The sequence below is a fragment of the Chlorocebus sabaeus genome, chromosome 18, assembly GCF_047675955.1.
Source record: "Chlorocebus sabaeus isolate Y175 chromosome 18, mChlSab1.0.hap1, whole genome shotgun sequence".
In the NCBI taxonomy this organism is placed as follows: Eukaryota; Metazoa; Chordata; class Mammalia; order Primates; family Cercopithecidae; genus Chlorocebus; species Chlorocebus sabaeus.
Genome location: NC_132921.1, coordinates 67,903,725 through 67,919,676, shown reverse-complemented (window position 1 = coordinate 67,919,676; position 15,952 = coordinate 67,903,725). Strand labels below are relative to the sequence as shown.

The following is a 15,952-nucleotide window of genomic DNA, read 5'->3' as shown; positions in this document are numbered from 1 at the left end:
CCCGGCCATATTTATCATTTTAAAAGGTGATAAATGTTATGGAAAAGCAAAAGTAACATAGAGTAAAGGTAGTGGCAGCACTGGGCTGGGCGCAGACTGTTGTGTTCAAAGGGTAGTCACAAGGAAAGGGGAGTAATGTGGATGGTGTCTGGGGAAAGACTTCCAGACAGAAGGAGCAGCTAGAATGGACCTGAGGCCAGAGAGTGTGGGCTTGATTAAGGGACAGGAGACCCATGTGAGCAAGGGGAGAGCAGAAAGTGGTGAGGGAGGAGAGGTAATGGAGTGCTCGGTAGCCACGTGAGGGCTCCATGTTCATTGGGACAGGGGCGCCCTGGCAGGAGTCAGGCAGAGGGTTGACAGGGATGGACCTAAGCTTTATGATTATTACTGGCTGTGGAGGCCAAGGGACACCTGCTAGGAAGGTCATGATCACAATCCGGGTGGGAGATGATGTAGCTCCAAGCAGGGTGGTAGCAGGGTCTGTGGTGAGAAGTGGCTGTATTCTAGATTTATTTTAGAAGGAGGGCCAGTGGGATTCCCTGATTGAATGGCTATGGAGGAGAGAGGAGTCCCCCATGGCTCCAAGGTGTTTGGCTTAAGCAACTGTCCTGAGAGTGTTGCTGCCTGAGACGGAGATAGTTTTGGGTGGAGAACAATGTGAGTAAGGCTGCGGAAAGTGCTTAGAACAGGTCTGCATGCGGTTGCTACTCAATAAATGTTAGCTTCGAGCATTAGCATTAGTTGTCGGGGCATTGTGGGCTTTCATTTCAAGCTTATTTCTGATCCTCTCCCTGTGTTGCCACCCGTGCTCCCTGTGAGAGTTAGGTGGCACAGAACACAGTCCCGCAGCCTGGACTCAGCAGGAGTCAAGTGAACTGGGCTTATCCTTTCCTCCCTCTGAATTCTGGTTTGGGGCTAAGTTTCTGTGCTAGTAGCATCACAGAAAGCTAACATGAGACAGTGCACAGAGAAATTAGTTGCATATCTAAAAAAGACAATGTATGTGATTCTCATAATGTGTGATTATATTTGGCCCGTTGATTTTGCATAAATTAAATATGATGTCTGGTTGGCTCTATAGGGGATTTATTATTTTTATGGTTAAAAAATTTTTTTTAGTTCAATCACTTTTGGGTTACAAGTGGTTTTTGCTTACATGGTTGAATTGTACAGAGTGGTGAATTCTGAGATTTTAGTGCACCCACAAGCCAAATAGTATACATTGTATCTGAAATGTAGTATTTTGTCTCTCATTTTCCTCCCACTCTCCCCTCTTCTGAGTCTCCAAAGTTCTTGATACCACTCTGTATGTCTTCATGTCCTCATAGCTTAGCTCACACTTTTAAATGAGAAGATATGGAATTTGGTTTCCCATTCCTGAGTTACTTCACCTGGTTTAATTAGGTTCCATTTATTTATTTTTGTTCTTGTTGCATTTGTTTCTGAAGTCTTAGTAATAAATTCTTTGCCTAGGCTGATATCTGGAAGAGTTTTTCCAAGGTTGTCTTCTAGAATTTTTATGGTTTCAGGTCTTAAGTCTTTGGTCCATCTTGAGTTGATTTTTGTATAGGGTGAGAATTAGGGATCCAGTTTCATTCTTCTACATGTAGGTATTCAGTTTTCCTGGCACTATTTATTTATTTATTGAGACTGAGTCTCTCATTCTGTCATCCAGGCTGGAGTGCAGTGGCACAGTCTTGGCTCACTGCAACCTCTGCCTCCCAGGTTCAAGCAATTCTGCTGCCTCAGCCTCCTGAGTGGCTGGGATTATAGGCATGTGCCACCATGCCCAGCTAATTTTTGTATTTTTAGTAGAGATGGAACTTTGCCATGTTGGCCAGGCTGGTCTTGAACTCCCAATCTCAAGTGATCCACCCACCTTGGCCTGCCAAAGTGCTGGGATTGTGGATGTGAGCCACTGTGCCTGGCTCCAGCACCATTTATTAATATGGTGTCCTTTCTCCAATTTATGTTGCTGTATGCTTTTGTTGTAAGTATTTGGCTTTATTTCTGGGCTCTCTATTATGTTCCATTGGTTTGTATGCCTACTTTTATACCAGTACCATGCTGTTTTGGTAACTATAGCCTTATAGTATGATTTGAAGTCTGGTAATGTGATGCCTCCAGATTTATTCTTTATGCTTAGGGTTGCTTTGGCTATTGAGGCTCCTTTTTGGTTCCATATGCCATTTGAATTTTAGGATTATTTGTTCTAATTATATTAAAAATGATATTGGTATTCTGATAGGAATTGCACTGAATTGTACTTTGGACAGTATGGTTATTTTCACATTATTGATTCTTCCAATCCATGAGCATGGGATGTGTTTCTGTTTGTTTGTGTCATCTATTATTTCTTTCAGCAGTGTTTTGCAGTTATCCTTGTAGGGATCTTTCACCTCTTTGGTTAAGTATATTCTTAGTAGTAGTAGTAGTTGTTGTTGTTGTTTTGCAGATGTTGTAAAGGGATTGCGTTCTTGATTTGAGTCTCAGCTTGGTCATTGTTGGTATTTAGCAGTGCTATTAATCTGTGTACATAGATTTTGTAACCTGAGACTTTACCGAATTTGCGTATCAAATCTAGGAGTCTTTGGAGAAATCTTTAGGGTTTTCTAAGCATATGATCATATCATAGGTGTACAGTGTTAGTTTGACTCCCTCTTTTCCAATTTGGATCCCCTTTATTTCTTTCTCTTGTCTGATTGCTATGCCTAGTGTTACTACCACTTTGTTGAATAGAAATGGTGAAAGTGGTCATCCTTGTCTTGTTCCAGTCTCAAGAGGAATGCTTTCAACTTTTCCCTATTCAGTGTGATATTGCCTGTGGGTTTGCCATATATGGTTTTTATTATTTTAAAGTAAATCTCTTATATGCCTAGTTTGTTGAGGGTTTTTATCAAAAAGGGATGTTGGATTTTATAAAATGCTTTTTCTGTATCTATTGAGATGATAATATGGTTTTTATTTTTAATTCTGTTGTGTGATGTGTCACATTTATTGACTTACGTATGTTAAAACATTCTTGCATCCCTGGGATGAAACCTACTTGCTTATGGTGTATTATCTTTTTGATATGCTGTTGGATTCAGTTGGCTAGTATTTTGTTAAGGATTTTTGCATCTGTGTTCATCAGGGATATTGGTTTGTAGGTTTTTGTTTTGTTTTGTTTTGTTATGTCCTTTCCTGGTTGTGGTATCAGGGTGGTACTAATTTCATAGAATGAATTAGGGAGGATTCCCTAATCGGGACCAGTTGTTCTTTGAATGTCTGGTAGAATTCAGCTATGAATACAACTGGTCCTAGGTTTTGTTGTTGGTGGTGGTGATTTTTAAATTACTGATTCAATCTCACTGCTTGTTATTGGTCTTTTCAGGGTTTCTGTTTCTTCCTGATTTAATCTAGGAGGGTTGTATGTTTTAAGAACTTATCTTTTTCCTCTAGATTTTCTAGTGTGTATGCTCTATGCACACCTCTATGGTGTGCATAGCAGTCTTGAAGGATTTTTTGTGTTTCTGTGGTATTGGTTGTAATGTCTCCACTCTCATTTCTAATTGAGCTTATTTGAATGTTGTCTCTTCTTTTCTTGGTTAATATAGCTGATCATGGTAGGTCAATTTTGTTTATCTTTTCAAAGAACCAGCTTTTCATTTCATTGATCTTTTGTATTTTTGTTTTTCAATTTCACTTCATTCTGTTCTGATCCTTGTTATTTCTTTTCTTCTGCTAGCTTTGAGTTTAGTTTGCTCTTGTTCTCTGATTTCTTGAAGCGTGACAATAAGTTGTCAATTTGTGAACTTTCGGACTTTTTGATGGGCATTTAACATTGTAAACTTTACCCTTAGCATTGCTTTCTCTGTATCCCAGAGGTTTTGATAACTTGTGTCACTACTATTCATTTCAAAGAATTTTAAAATTTCCATCTTGATTTTATTGTTAACCCAAAAATTATTCAGGAGCAGATTGTTTAACTCCATGTAATATATGTGTGTGTGTATATGTATATTTATAGATATATAGTCTTGAGGGCTCCTTTTGGAGTTGATTTCTAGTTTTATTCCAATGTGGTCTGAGAAGATACTTGATATGATTTCAGTTTTTAAAAATATATTGAGACTTGTTTTTTTGGCCTATCATATGGTCTATCTTGGAGAATGCTCCATGTGCTGATGAGAAGAATATATATTCTGTAGTTCTTGGGTAAAATGTTCTGTAGATACCAGTTAGCCCTTTGTTCTTGTGTGTAGTTTAAGTCTATTGTTTCTTTGTTGACTTTCTGTCTTGATGATCTGTCTAGTCCTGTCAGAGGGGTGTTGAAGTCTCCTACTATTATTGTTTTGCTGTCTATCTCATTTCTTAGGTGTAGTAGTAATTGTTTTATAAATTTGGAGCTTCAATGTTAGGTGCATATATATTTAGGATTGTGATAGTTTCCTGTTGGTCTAGTCCATTTATTATTGTATAATGTCCTCTTTGTCTTTTTTTTTTTTTTAACTGCTATTACTTTAAAGTTTGTTTTGTCTGATGTAAGAATAGCTACTCCTGCTCACTTTTGGTTTCCATTTATGTGGAATATTTGTTTCCACCTCTTTATCTTGAGTTTATATGAATTCTTATATGTTAGGTGGGTCTCTTAAAGACAGCAAATATTTGGTTTGTGATTTTTTTTTAAACGCATTCTGCCAATCTGTATCTTTTAAGTGGATCATTTAGGCAATTTACGTTTCATGTTAATATTGAGATGTGATGTATTGCTCTAGTTACATGTTAATTATTACCCAGCTACTTTGTTTTCTTTGTTGTGTTGTTGTTTTATGGTTTTTGAGTTTATTGCTTTCAAGAGGTTCTATTCCGGTGTAGATTGAGCTTTTGTTTCAAGATTCGAAACTCCCTTTAGCATTTCCTGTAGGACTATTCTGGTAGTGACAAATTCCCTCAGCGTTTGTTTATCTGAAAATGAATTTATTTCTCCTTCATTTGTGAAAGTTAATTTTGCTGGATAGAAAATTCTTGGCTGGCAGTTGTTCTGCTTAAGGAGGCTAAAGGTGAGACCCCAATCCCTTATTACTTGTAAGGTTTCTGCTGAGTTTATTATTTTTTCAATTTATTATTTTAAAACTGATACCTATACCTTGTGACAAATCAGAGCCCGGAAAGGCTTATGATCACAAACAATAGTTTCCTGCCTGCCTTTCCCTGTTGTTAGTTCACCCATTCCCTAGAGGCAAACTCTTTTCTGTTTTAAGCACCTTTTCTGGTTGGCTCTGCTCCTCCTTCCCTTCTCCCAGTACCCTCCCCTGTTAAGTACCACTGACACCTGGACTTCACTGCTCTGTTGCATGTGTTGGGTACTTAGTAACCTGTTTGGAAGCACCCAGCATATCTCAACACAGCCAGTGTCCATCTGCCCTGGGCCTGGCCCCTCAGTTCTACCTCTGAGCTGATAGTCTGGTTCTGAAAAAAGAACATGAAACAAATATCCATGAATGTTTTGTTAATTACACAAATAAATCCATATATACCATATTGCTTAGCCAGATAATTGTATGCTTGCCTTTCTGTGCATTTTCAATTTCTTCTCCATTTTAGCCTTTTCCCTCCCTCATCCTTTCCTTCCTCTTTATCCATACCAGCATCCCCCGGCTCCACTGGAACTCACTTTCCTCACCTGGTAGTTCTCTGAACTCAGCTGGGACAAATTCAGTTCACTGTTTATAAAGGTTGCTAATATTTTATGGTATGATGATGTACCATAATTTATTCTGAAATTTCTATATTGTTAGGTATCAACTTCTTTACTATCAAAATTTGTCTGCAAATAATGCTGTCATGTCCAGGGACATGTTTTATTCAGACATTCCCATATTGCTGAGCAGTACATTTTTTCTGATTTTTCTTCTCAAATAATGCCAGAATAACCATCCTTAATACATTTATCCTACATCCGAGTGCTTTTATTTTTTTGGCATAGATTCCCAGGAGTGGATTGTTGGTACTTGCATTTTTTATGTTGATAAATCCTTTCAGGTTATTTCCCAAAAGTACACTTAAGAAAGTACCCTTTCCCTTACATCATAGCTCTTTTTAATTTTAGAACAATCTAATGGGTATAAAAGGGTATCAGATTGTTATTTTAATGTGCATTTCCTTGGGTCTAGTGGAATTTGAGCATCTTTTTTACCTAATTACTGGCTATTTTTCATTTACTCCTCCACACTCTAGATAGTGTGTCTATACCTCTATGACTTCTTAATCAACTTCTTTATTTATTATTATTATACTTTAAGTTCTAGGGTACATGTGCACAATGTGCAGGTTCGTTACATATGTATACATGTGCCATGTTGGTGTGCTGCACCCATTAACTCGTCATTTACATTAGGTATATCTCCTAATGCTATCCCTCCCCCCTTACCCCACCCCACAACAGGCCCCAGTGTGTGATGTTCCCCACCCTGTGTCCAAGTGTTCTCATTGTTCAGTTCCCACCTATGAGTGAGAACATGTGGTGTTTGGTTTTCTGTCCTTGCAATAGTTTGCTTAAAATGACGGTTTCCAGCTTCATCCATGTCCCTACAAAGGACATGAAATCATCCTTTTTTATGGCTGCATAGTATTGCATGGTATATATGTGCCACATTTTCTTAATCCAGTCTATCATTGGTGGACATTTGGGTTGCTTCCAAGTCTTTGCTGTTGTGAATAGTGCCACAATAAATATATGTGTGCATGTGTCTTTATAACAGCATGATTTATAATCCTTTGGATATATACCCAGTAATGGGATGGCTGGGTCAAATGGTATTTCTAGTTCTAGATCCTTGAGGAGTTGCCACACTGTCTTCCACAATGGTTGAACTAGTTTACAGTCCCACCAGCAGAGTAAAAGTGTTCCAATTTCTCCAAATCCTCTCCAGCACCTGTTGTTTCCTGACTTTTTAATGATCACCATTCTAACTGGCATGAGATGGTATCTCATTGTGGTTTTGATTTGCATTTCTCTGATGACCAGCGATGATGAGCATTTTTTCATGTGTCTGTTGGCTGCATAAATGTCTTCTTTTGAGAAGTGTCTGTTCATATCCTTTGCCCACTTTTTGATGGGGTTGTTTGATTTTTTCTTGTAAATTTGTTTAAGTTCTTTGTAGATTCTTGATATTAGCCCTTTGTCAGATGAGTAGATTGCAAAATTTTTCTCCCATTCTGTAGGTTGCCTCTTCACTCTGATGATAGTTTCTTTTGCTGTGCAGAAGCTCTTCAGTTTAATTAGATCCCATTTGTCTATTTTGGCTTTTGTTGCCATTGCTTTTGGTGTTTTAGACATGAAGTCCTTGCCCATGCCTATGTCCTGAATAGTATCGCCTAGGTTTTCTTCTAGGGTTTTTATGGTTTTAGGTCTAACATTTAAGTCTTTAATCCATCTTGAATTAATTTTTGTATAAGGTATAAGGAAGGGATCCAGTTTCAGCTTTCTACATATGGCTAGCCAGTTTTCCCAGCACCATTCATTAAATAGGGAATCCTTTCCCCATTTCTTGTTTTTGTCAGGTTTGTCAAAGATCAGATGGTTGTAGATGTGTGGTATTATTTCTGAGGGCTCTGTTCTGTTCCATTGGTCTATATCTCTGTTTTGGTACCAGTACCATGCTGTTTTGGTTACTGTAGCCTTGTAGTATAGTTTGAAGTCAGGTAGCATGATGCCTCCAGCTTTGTTCTTTTGGCTTAGGATTGTCTTGTCAATGTGGGGTCTTTTTTGGTTCCATATGAACTTTAAAGTAGTTTTTTCCAATTCTTTGAAGAAAGTCATTGGCAGCTCGATGGGGATAGCATTGAATCTATAAATTACCTTGGGCAGTATGGCCATTTTCACAATATTGCTTCTTCCTATCCATGAGTATGGAATGTTCTTCCATTTGTTTGTGTCCTCTTTTAATTAGTTGAGTAGTGGTTTGTAGTTCTCCTAGAAGAGGTCCTTCACACTTTTATACACTCTTTGTTGACGTTCGCGTGGGGAAGGTGAAAACTATCTTTATTTATACTACTTCTACTCCTCTCCTTTTCAGAATAATTGTCTATGTCTTTTCCCACCAACTTTTGTCAGATTCTTTGGCTCCCCACTCATCACAATTAGGGGCTTTGCAGCCCTTCTTGTCTTACGCCTTCCCTACTGCCACCTTCCACCTTCTCTTGGCTGCTGTTACACATTGTGAGAGATGCTAACAATTAAATTTTATTTTCCAAAACCACATCTTCGGTGTTTTGCCCAGTAGATGACTCTCAGGGTTGAAAACTAGTAAAATATACTTAAAACACAGAACATTATAGCTGAAAGACCCAGAGATATATTTAAATCAGAACATCGCAAACTCTTCCATTAAAGAGTGCCAAATGCCAGTGAAACATGTATGTACTTCTGCTCCCTAAATGCACTTTTGTGTAGATATTTAGGCAGTGTTTTCCCTTTCACTCATACTAGATTTTTGTTTCAATAAATAGAACTAGTAAATATAAATTACCCCTGAGTCTGTTAATACAACTAACTTTCTGGGAAGACTGGTAAGATTGCAGTGTGGCCTGAATGCTCGTATGGGTATCCTAGTTTGAGAAGCAGAAATCTAACCATTTGTAGACAAGGGGATGGTGGTAGCACAGAGACGACAGCCTTAGGTGAAGGCGTCCTGTTTCAGCTTCCCCTGGAGGTTCCCAGACTTCAATTTGGAGGATGATTTTTGATCAAACCCAGCCTGTATTTCCAGACTAACTTTCTCTTGTGTGTGTGTGTTTTGCTAAAAACCTGGGAGTCATTTCTCTTTCTCTGTAATCCTGTCTGTCGCCAGTCCTGGCTGCTGTACCTTTGAAATGTTTCTGGATTCTGGCTCATTCTACTGAGCTCTAATGCTGCCTCCCGCCCCCAAGCCACCATCCTCTCTCACCTGCATTACTGCTACAGACTCTTCAGTGGCCTCCCTGTTTCTACCCTTGCCTTCCATAGGATTCCTTAACTGTTTCATTCTCTTCATAACCCTTTAGTCTCATTCTCATGTCATTCATAATAAAATGAAAGTCCATTTCAGGATCTGCAGGGTTGCCTGCAGTCTGACCGTTTCTTGCCTTTCTGGTCTCATCTCTTGCCTTCTCCCCCTTTGCACACCCTGCTCTGTCTCATTGGCTTCTGTTGTTCCTTGAGCAGCTTAATAAGCAGCCATCTCAGGACTTCTACACTTCTCCTTACTGGGAACACCCTTTACACAGGTCAGTTTCCACTCCCTTATTGCTTCGTGTTCAGATCCTCCTATGGCAGAGGCCTCCCTGACATTAGCACTCATCACCACCTGGCATATGGATTATTTGTGTGTTTCTTTAGGTTCTGTCTCCAAGTTAGAATGTGAGCTCTGTGAAGACTGGGACTTTGCTTTGTTCACTGCTTTATCTGTAGTGCCCAGCACAGTGCCTCACATGTAGTAAGTGCTCAGTAAAATTGTTGGTGAGTGCATGAAAGAATCTTGCTATGTTGCTCCTCACCCTTGTCAGACACAACTGTTTCCAGTCAGTCATCCCTTCCCCAAACATCAATGGCAGACCATCTGCACCAAGGCCTATGGTCTTCTCCCTGTCATGCCTTTGCTCACAGTGTTCACATTTTCTCAAATATTGTTTTTCTTTCTCTACTTGTTGGAATCCTTCCCATTCTTCAAGCTCAACTCAAATGCAGTGAAACTTCCAATCCCCAAGTTGTAGTGCAGGCTTTCTCCCCTGTGTGTGCCCAGTGTGCTATCTGCCATTCTATTTAGTGCATTCTGCCTTGATTGCAATTATTTATATACCTGGCTTATCTCTCCTACTGGATGGAAAACACTTTTCTTTAGGAAATTCTTATCTTCCCTCAGTGCTGGTTCAGGTGCTTTAGAGTGTCACATACTTGTGAAGTGGTTGTTGAAATGAATTATGTGTGATATTTATACCTTTATCTATGGCATTGACTCAAGTTTAGAGACAGGTTCAAATTCTGATTGACTGAGGGTGATTTCGGTGTTTCCCTAAAGATAATAAGAGAAAGTGAAGGACTAGCTGATGGATTATATAGGAATTGAGTTTATTCCTCATTCGACCTTTTGGAGAGAGATTTAGGAATAAGGAAAGGGCATTCTGAAAGTAATGTTGGGCAATCATTCTTGCCTTCAAGAGAATAAAGAATTAATTTATATAATAACTAATAATTAAGGCTTAATATGTGGAATAACTTTGAATGATTAATTTTAAAGTTGTGAAATATTTTCTCAGAGAGCTTGAAGAGTGGTTAAACAAGTGTTACTTTGAATGAAGATAGTGGTAGGCTTAAAGGGATGAATTCTAGAACCTCATTGAACATGATGCTTCTGAATGGTTAAATGAGTCATCTCTGTTTCCTCTGTTTTAGTGACTGTTGGGACTCTTTACCTCTTCTGTTAAGCTTGTTTAATTTTAATTTTAATATTTATTTACTTTTGAGACAGGGTCTCGCTCTGTCACCCAGGCTGCATTGCAGTGGTGCAGTCACAGCTCTGAGCATTGCAGTGGTACAGTCACAGCTCACTGCAGCCTCAAACTCCTGTGTTCTAGTGATCCTCCTGCCTCAGCCTCTAGAGTAGCTGGGACTACAGGCACATGCCACTGTGCTCAGCCAAATACTACATATTTTTTGAGATGGGGTCTTGCTGTGTTGCCCAGGCTGGTCTCGAACTCCTGAACTCCAGCAATTCTCCCACCCTGGCCTCTCAAAGTGCTGGGATTGCAGGTGTGAACCACTGTGGCCTGCCCCTTTAAGCTTTTTATCCCATTCTAATGCCATAGAAATAGTGCGATATTTTGCTTTGAACTTACCAACTTCTCTCCCTTCCATATCCAAATTTCTGCGTCATCTACTTCTCTCTTTCCTTCCTTCTCTATTCTCCCTCAAAAGAAGAACTGTCGCTCCTTCTTTCCAAGGCTGACGGAATTCTACCAGCTCCCTGTCTCTAGGCATGTCTCTAAGAGTCGTCCCTTCTCTTTTGAACATTGCATACCTCTTGCTCTTCTTGTCCCAGGCGAGTCTCTGCACAGACCGCACGTACTGTTGAGTGTCCTCATAACATGGCAGCTGGCTTTCCCCGGAGGAGACCATCCCTGATAGACAGCAAGGCAGGCAGATGTCATTCTTTTACTAACTAGGCTTGGAAGTCACTTCTGCCACATTCTTTTCAGGAGAAGCAGCAAGTCACTGGGTCTGGCCCACATTCAGACCAAGGTGGGGAATTAGAATCCACTTTTGATGCAAGGAATTGTTACAATATTTGCAGACATATTTTAAAATCATTGCAGCATTATTAGAAAGAGTGCCCCAGATTCAGTGAAAGAAGAGAGAGTTTTTATAAGTTTATTTGTTTTTCAAAAAGTCATACATGCACAAGGTACACAATTCAACAGAAAGTGTCTGCGTTCCGCCCCATACTCTGGCTGCCCTGTGACACTCCCTGAAGACAGCCGTTAGTACCACTTTGTGTATTTCTTTTCAGAAAGATTCCAATTCCATGTGACTACAGGTATATGTATATGGATGTGTCTGTATACATGAACGTTTGTATGTATGAGTTTTTTTGTGTATATATTTTATGTATATATTATATATTATATACATATATATTTTGTATATGTAATATATACATATATAATTTATATATATATATTTTATATATAATATATTTTATATACACACATATATATACACACATATATACATATGAGTGTGTGTGTGCATAATCCTCTTAGGCATGCATATATATACAAGAAGAGAATTTTGACGAGGTCATGGGGCAAGGCCTCTGCCTACTCAGGTAAGTGGGTCCTGCAGAGTGTGGCAGCAGTGGCTTCCTCTCTCTGATGAGCGAAGAGTGTTCCTCTCTGAGGCAGGACAGGAGTTCCCAGATATAGTTGAACATCACCATTACAAAGGAAGCCGTTTTTCAAAAGTCAGTTATCGGGGTCCACCCTTAGAGATTCTGATCTGGTAGGTTTGGAGTGGGGTCTAGGAATTTTTATGCTAAATATTTTCCAAGGATGAAAAGGCACACCCTTAATGAAGGCAATTTGGTAATATCTTTAAAAACTGTACCTGATCCTAAAGTCTCACAGGTTTTTTTATCCCACAGTTAGAGGAGCCAGTGTATGAAATAACACTCATGCAGGTTGTACGAGAAACTTACCAAAGCAAACAACTCAGGAAACTCGATTTAGTAGGGATTGCTGGCAAGATGGCTGAACAGGACCAGCTCCGGTGTGCAGCTCCCAGTGAGATCGACACAGAAGGTGGGTGATTTCTGCATTTCCAACTGAGGTACCCGGTTCATCTCATTGGGACTGGTTGGACAGTGGGTGAAGCCCATGGAGGGCGAGCCGAAACAGGGCAAGGCGTCACCTCACCCAGGAAGCGCAGGGGTTGGGGAATTTTCTCCTCTACGCAAGGGAAGCTGTGAGGGATTGAGCCAGAGGAACTGTGCACTCCAGCCCAGATACTGCACTTTTCCCGTGGTCTTCATAACCTGCAGACCAGGAGATTCCCTCCGGTGCCTACCCCACCAGGGCCCTGGGTTTCAAGCACAGAACTGAGTGGCTGTTTGGGCAGACAAAAAGCTAGCTGCAGGAGGTTTTTTTTTTCATATCCCAGTGGCACCTGGAATGCCAGCGAGACAGAACCATTCACTCCTCTGGAAAGGGGAGTGAAGCCAGGGAGCCAAGGAGTCTGGCTCGGTAGGTCCCACCGCCATGGAGCCCAGCAAACTAAGATCCACCGGATTGAAATTCTCACTGCCAGCACAACAGTCTGAGGTCGACCTGGGACACTTGAGCTTGGTTGGGGGAGGGGCATACACCATTGGTGAGGCTTGAGTAGGCAGTTTTACCCTCACAGTGTAAACAAAGCTGCTAGGACGTTTGAACTGAAACTCAGCAAGGCCGCTGTGGCCAGACTGCCAGAAATTTTTCCTCTCTGGGCAGGGCATCACTGAAAAAAAGGCAAAGCCCCAGTCAGGGACTTATAGATAAAATCCCCATCTCCCGGGAGAGAGTACCTGGGGCAAGGGGCAGCTGTGGATGCAGCTTCAGCAGACTTAAACATCCCTGCCTGATAGCTCTGAAGAGAGCAGTGGACCTCCCAGCAGAGCGTTTGAGCTCTGCTAAGGGTCAGACTGCCTCCTCAAGTGGGTCCCTGACTCCCGTGTATCCTGACTGGGAGACACCTCCCAGTAGGGGCCAACAGACACCTCATGCAGTAGAGCTCTGTCTGGCATCTGGCAAGTGCCCCTCTGGGGAAAAGCTTCCAGAGGAAAGAACAGGCAGCAATCTTTGCTGTTCTGCAGCCTCCGCTGGTAATTCCCAGGAAAACAGGGTCTGGAGTGGACCTCCAGCATACTGCAGCAGACCTGCAGCAGAAGGGCCTGACTGTTAGAAGGAAAATTAACAAACAGAAAGGAATAGCACATCCACTCAGAGACCCCATCTGAAGATCACCAACATCAAAGACTAAAGGTAGATAAATTCACAGAGATGGGGAGAAACCAGCACAAAAAGGCTGAAAACTCCAAAAACCAGAACACCTCTTCTCCAAAGGATCACAGCTCCTTTCCAGCAAGGGAACAAAACTGGATGGAGAATGAGTTTGATGAATTGACAGAAGTGGGCTTCAGAAGGTGGGTAATAACAAACTCCTCCGAGCTAAAAGAGCATGCTCTAACCCAATGCAAGGAAACTAAGAACCTTGAAAAAAGGTTAGACAAATTACTAACTAGAATAACCAGTTTAGAGAGAACATAAATGACCTGATGGAGCTGAAAAGCACAGCCCGAGAAATTCATGAAGCATACACAAGTATCAATAGCTGAATTGATCAAGTAGAAGAAAGGATATCAGCGATTGAAGATCAACTTAATGAAATAAAATGAGAAGACAAGACTAGAGAAAAAAGAATAAAAAGGAATGAACAAAACCTCCAAGAAATATGGGACTATGTCAACAGACCAAATCTGCATTTGATTGGTGTACCTGAAAGTGATGGAGAGAATGGAACCAAGCAGGAAAACACTCTTCAGGATATTATCCAGGAGAACTCCCCAATCTAGCAATATAGGCCAACATTCAAATTCAGGAAATACAGAGGAGACCATAAAGATACTCCTTGAGAAGAGCAACTCCAAGACACATAATCATCAGATTCACCAAGGTTGAAATGAAGGAAAAAATGTTAAGGGCAGCCAGAGAGAAAGGTCAGGTTACCCACAAAGGGAACCCCATCAGACTAACAGCAGATCTCTCTGTAGAAACCCTACCAGCCAGAAGAGAGTGGAGGCCAATACTCAACATTCTAAAAGAAAAGAATTTTGAACCCAGAATTTCATATCCAGCCAAACTAAGCTTCATAAGTGAAGGAGAAATAAAATCCTTTACAGACAAGCAAATGCTGAGAGATTTTGTCACCGCCAGGTCTGCTTTACAAGAGCTCCTGAAGGAAGCACTAAACATGGAAAGGAACAATTGGTACTAGCCACTGCAAAAACATACCAAATTGTAAAGATCATTGACACTATGAAGAAACTGCTTCAACTAATGGGCAAAATAACCAGCTAGCGTCATAGTAACAGAATCAAATTCATGCATAACAATATTAACCTTAAATGTAAACAGGCTAAATGCCCCAATTAAAAGACATGGGCTGGCAAATTGGATAAAGAGTCAAGACCCATCAGTGTGCTATATTCAGGAGACCCGTCTCACGTGCAAAGACACACAGACTCCAAATAAAGGGATGGAGTAATATTTACCAAGCAAATGGAAAGCCAAAAAAAAAAAAAAAAAAAAAAAAAAAAGCAAGGGTTGCAATCCTAGTCTCTGATAAAAGACACTGTAAACTAACAAAGATTAAAAGAGACAAAGAAGGGCATTACATAATGGTAAAGGGATCAATGCAACAAGAAGAGCTAACTATCCTAAATATATACACACCCAATACAGTAGCACCCAGATTCATAAAGCAAGTTCTTAGAGATCTACAAAGAGACTTAGACTCCCACACAGTAATAGTAGGAGACTTTAACACCCCACTGTCAATATTAGACAGATCAGCAAGACAGAAAATTAGCAAGGATATTCAGGACTTGCACTCAGCTCTGGACCAAGCGGACCTAATAGACATCTACAGAAGTCTCCTACCCCAAATCAACAGAATATACATTCTTCTCAGCACCTCATCACACTTATTCTAAAACTGACCACATAATTGGAAGTAAAACACTTCTCAGCAAATGCAAAAGAATGGAAATCATAATAAACTGTCTCTCAGACCACAGTGCAATCAAGTTAGAACTCAGTCAAAACCACAAAACTACATGGAAACTGAACAACTTGCTCCCAAATGACTACTGGGTAAATAATGAAATGAAGGCAGAAATAAAGTTGTTCTTTGAAACCAATGAGAACAAAGACACAATGTACCAGAATCTCTGGGACACATTTAAAGCAGTGTGTAGAGGGAAAGTTATAGCACTAAATGCCCACAAGAGAAAGCAGGGAAGACCTAAAATTGACACACCAACATCAAATTAAAAGAACTAGAGAAGCAAGAGCAAACAAATTCAAAAGCTAGCAGAAGACAAGAAATAATTTAGATTAGAGCAGAACTGAAGGAGATAGAGACATGAAAAACCCTTCAAAAAATCAATGAATCCAGGAGCTGGTTTTTTGAAAAGATCAACAAAATAGATAGACTGCTAGCCAGGCTAATAAAGAAGACAAGAGAGAAGAATCAAATGACACAATAAAAAATGATATAGGGAATGTCACCACTGATCCCACAAAAATACAAACTACCATCAGAGAATATTATAAACACCTCTATGCAAATAAACTAGAAAATATAGAAGAGATAGATAAATTCCTGGACATATACACC

At 40.2% G+C, this 15,952-nt stretch overlaps 1 protein-coding gene across 3 annotated transcripts in view; it reads left to right on the top strand.

Moving 5' to 3' along the window:
• The window catches only part of L3MBTL4 (L3MBTL histone methyl-lysine binding protein 4), a 443,526-nt gene that overhangs the window by 21,893 nt on the left and 405,681 nt on the right, over positions 1–15,952 (top strand). Inside the window, exon 1 of one of the 3 annotated variants that reach the window (XM_073006460.1) lies at positions 12,196–12,318. The exons of the other annotated variants lie outside the window; for them this stretch is intronic. The gene's annotated coding sequence lies outside the window, so the exon portion shown is untranslated. Of the gene's footprint in view, positions 1–12,195; positions 12,319–15,952 lie in introns of those variants that run through there. 3 annotated transcript variants of the gene reach the window in all.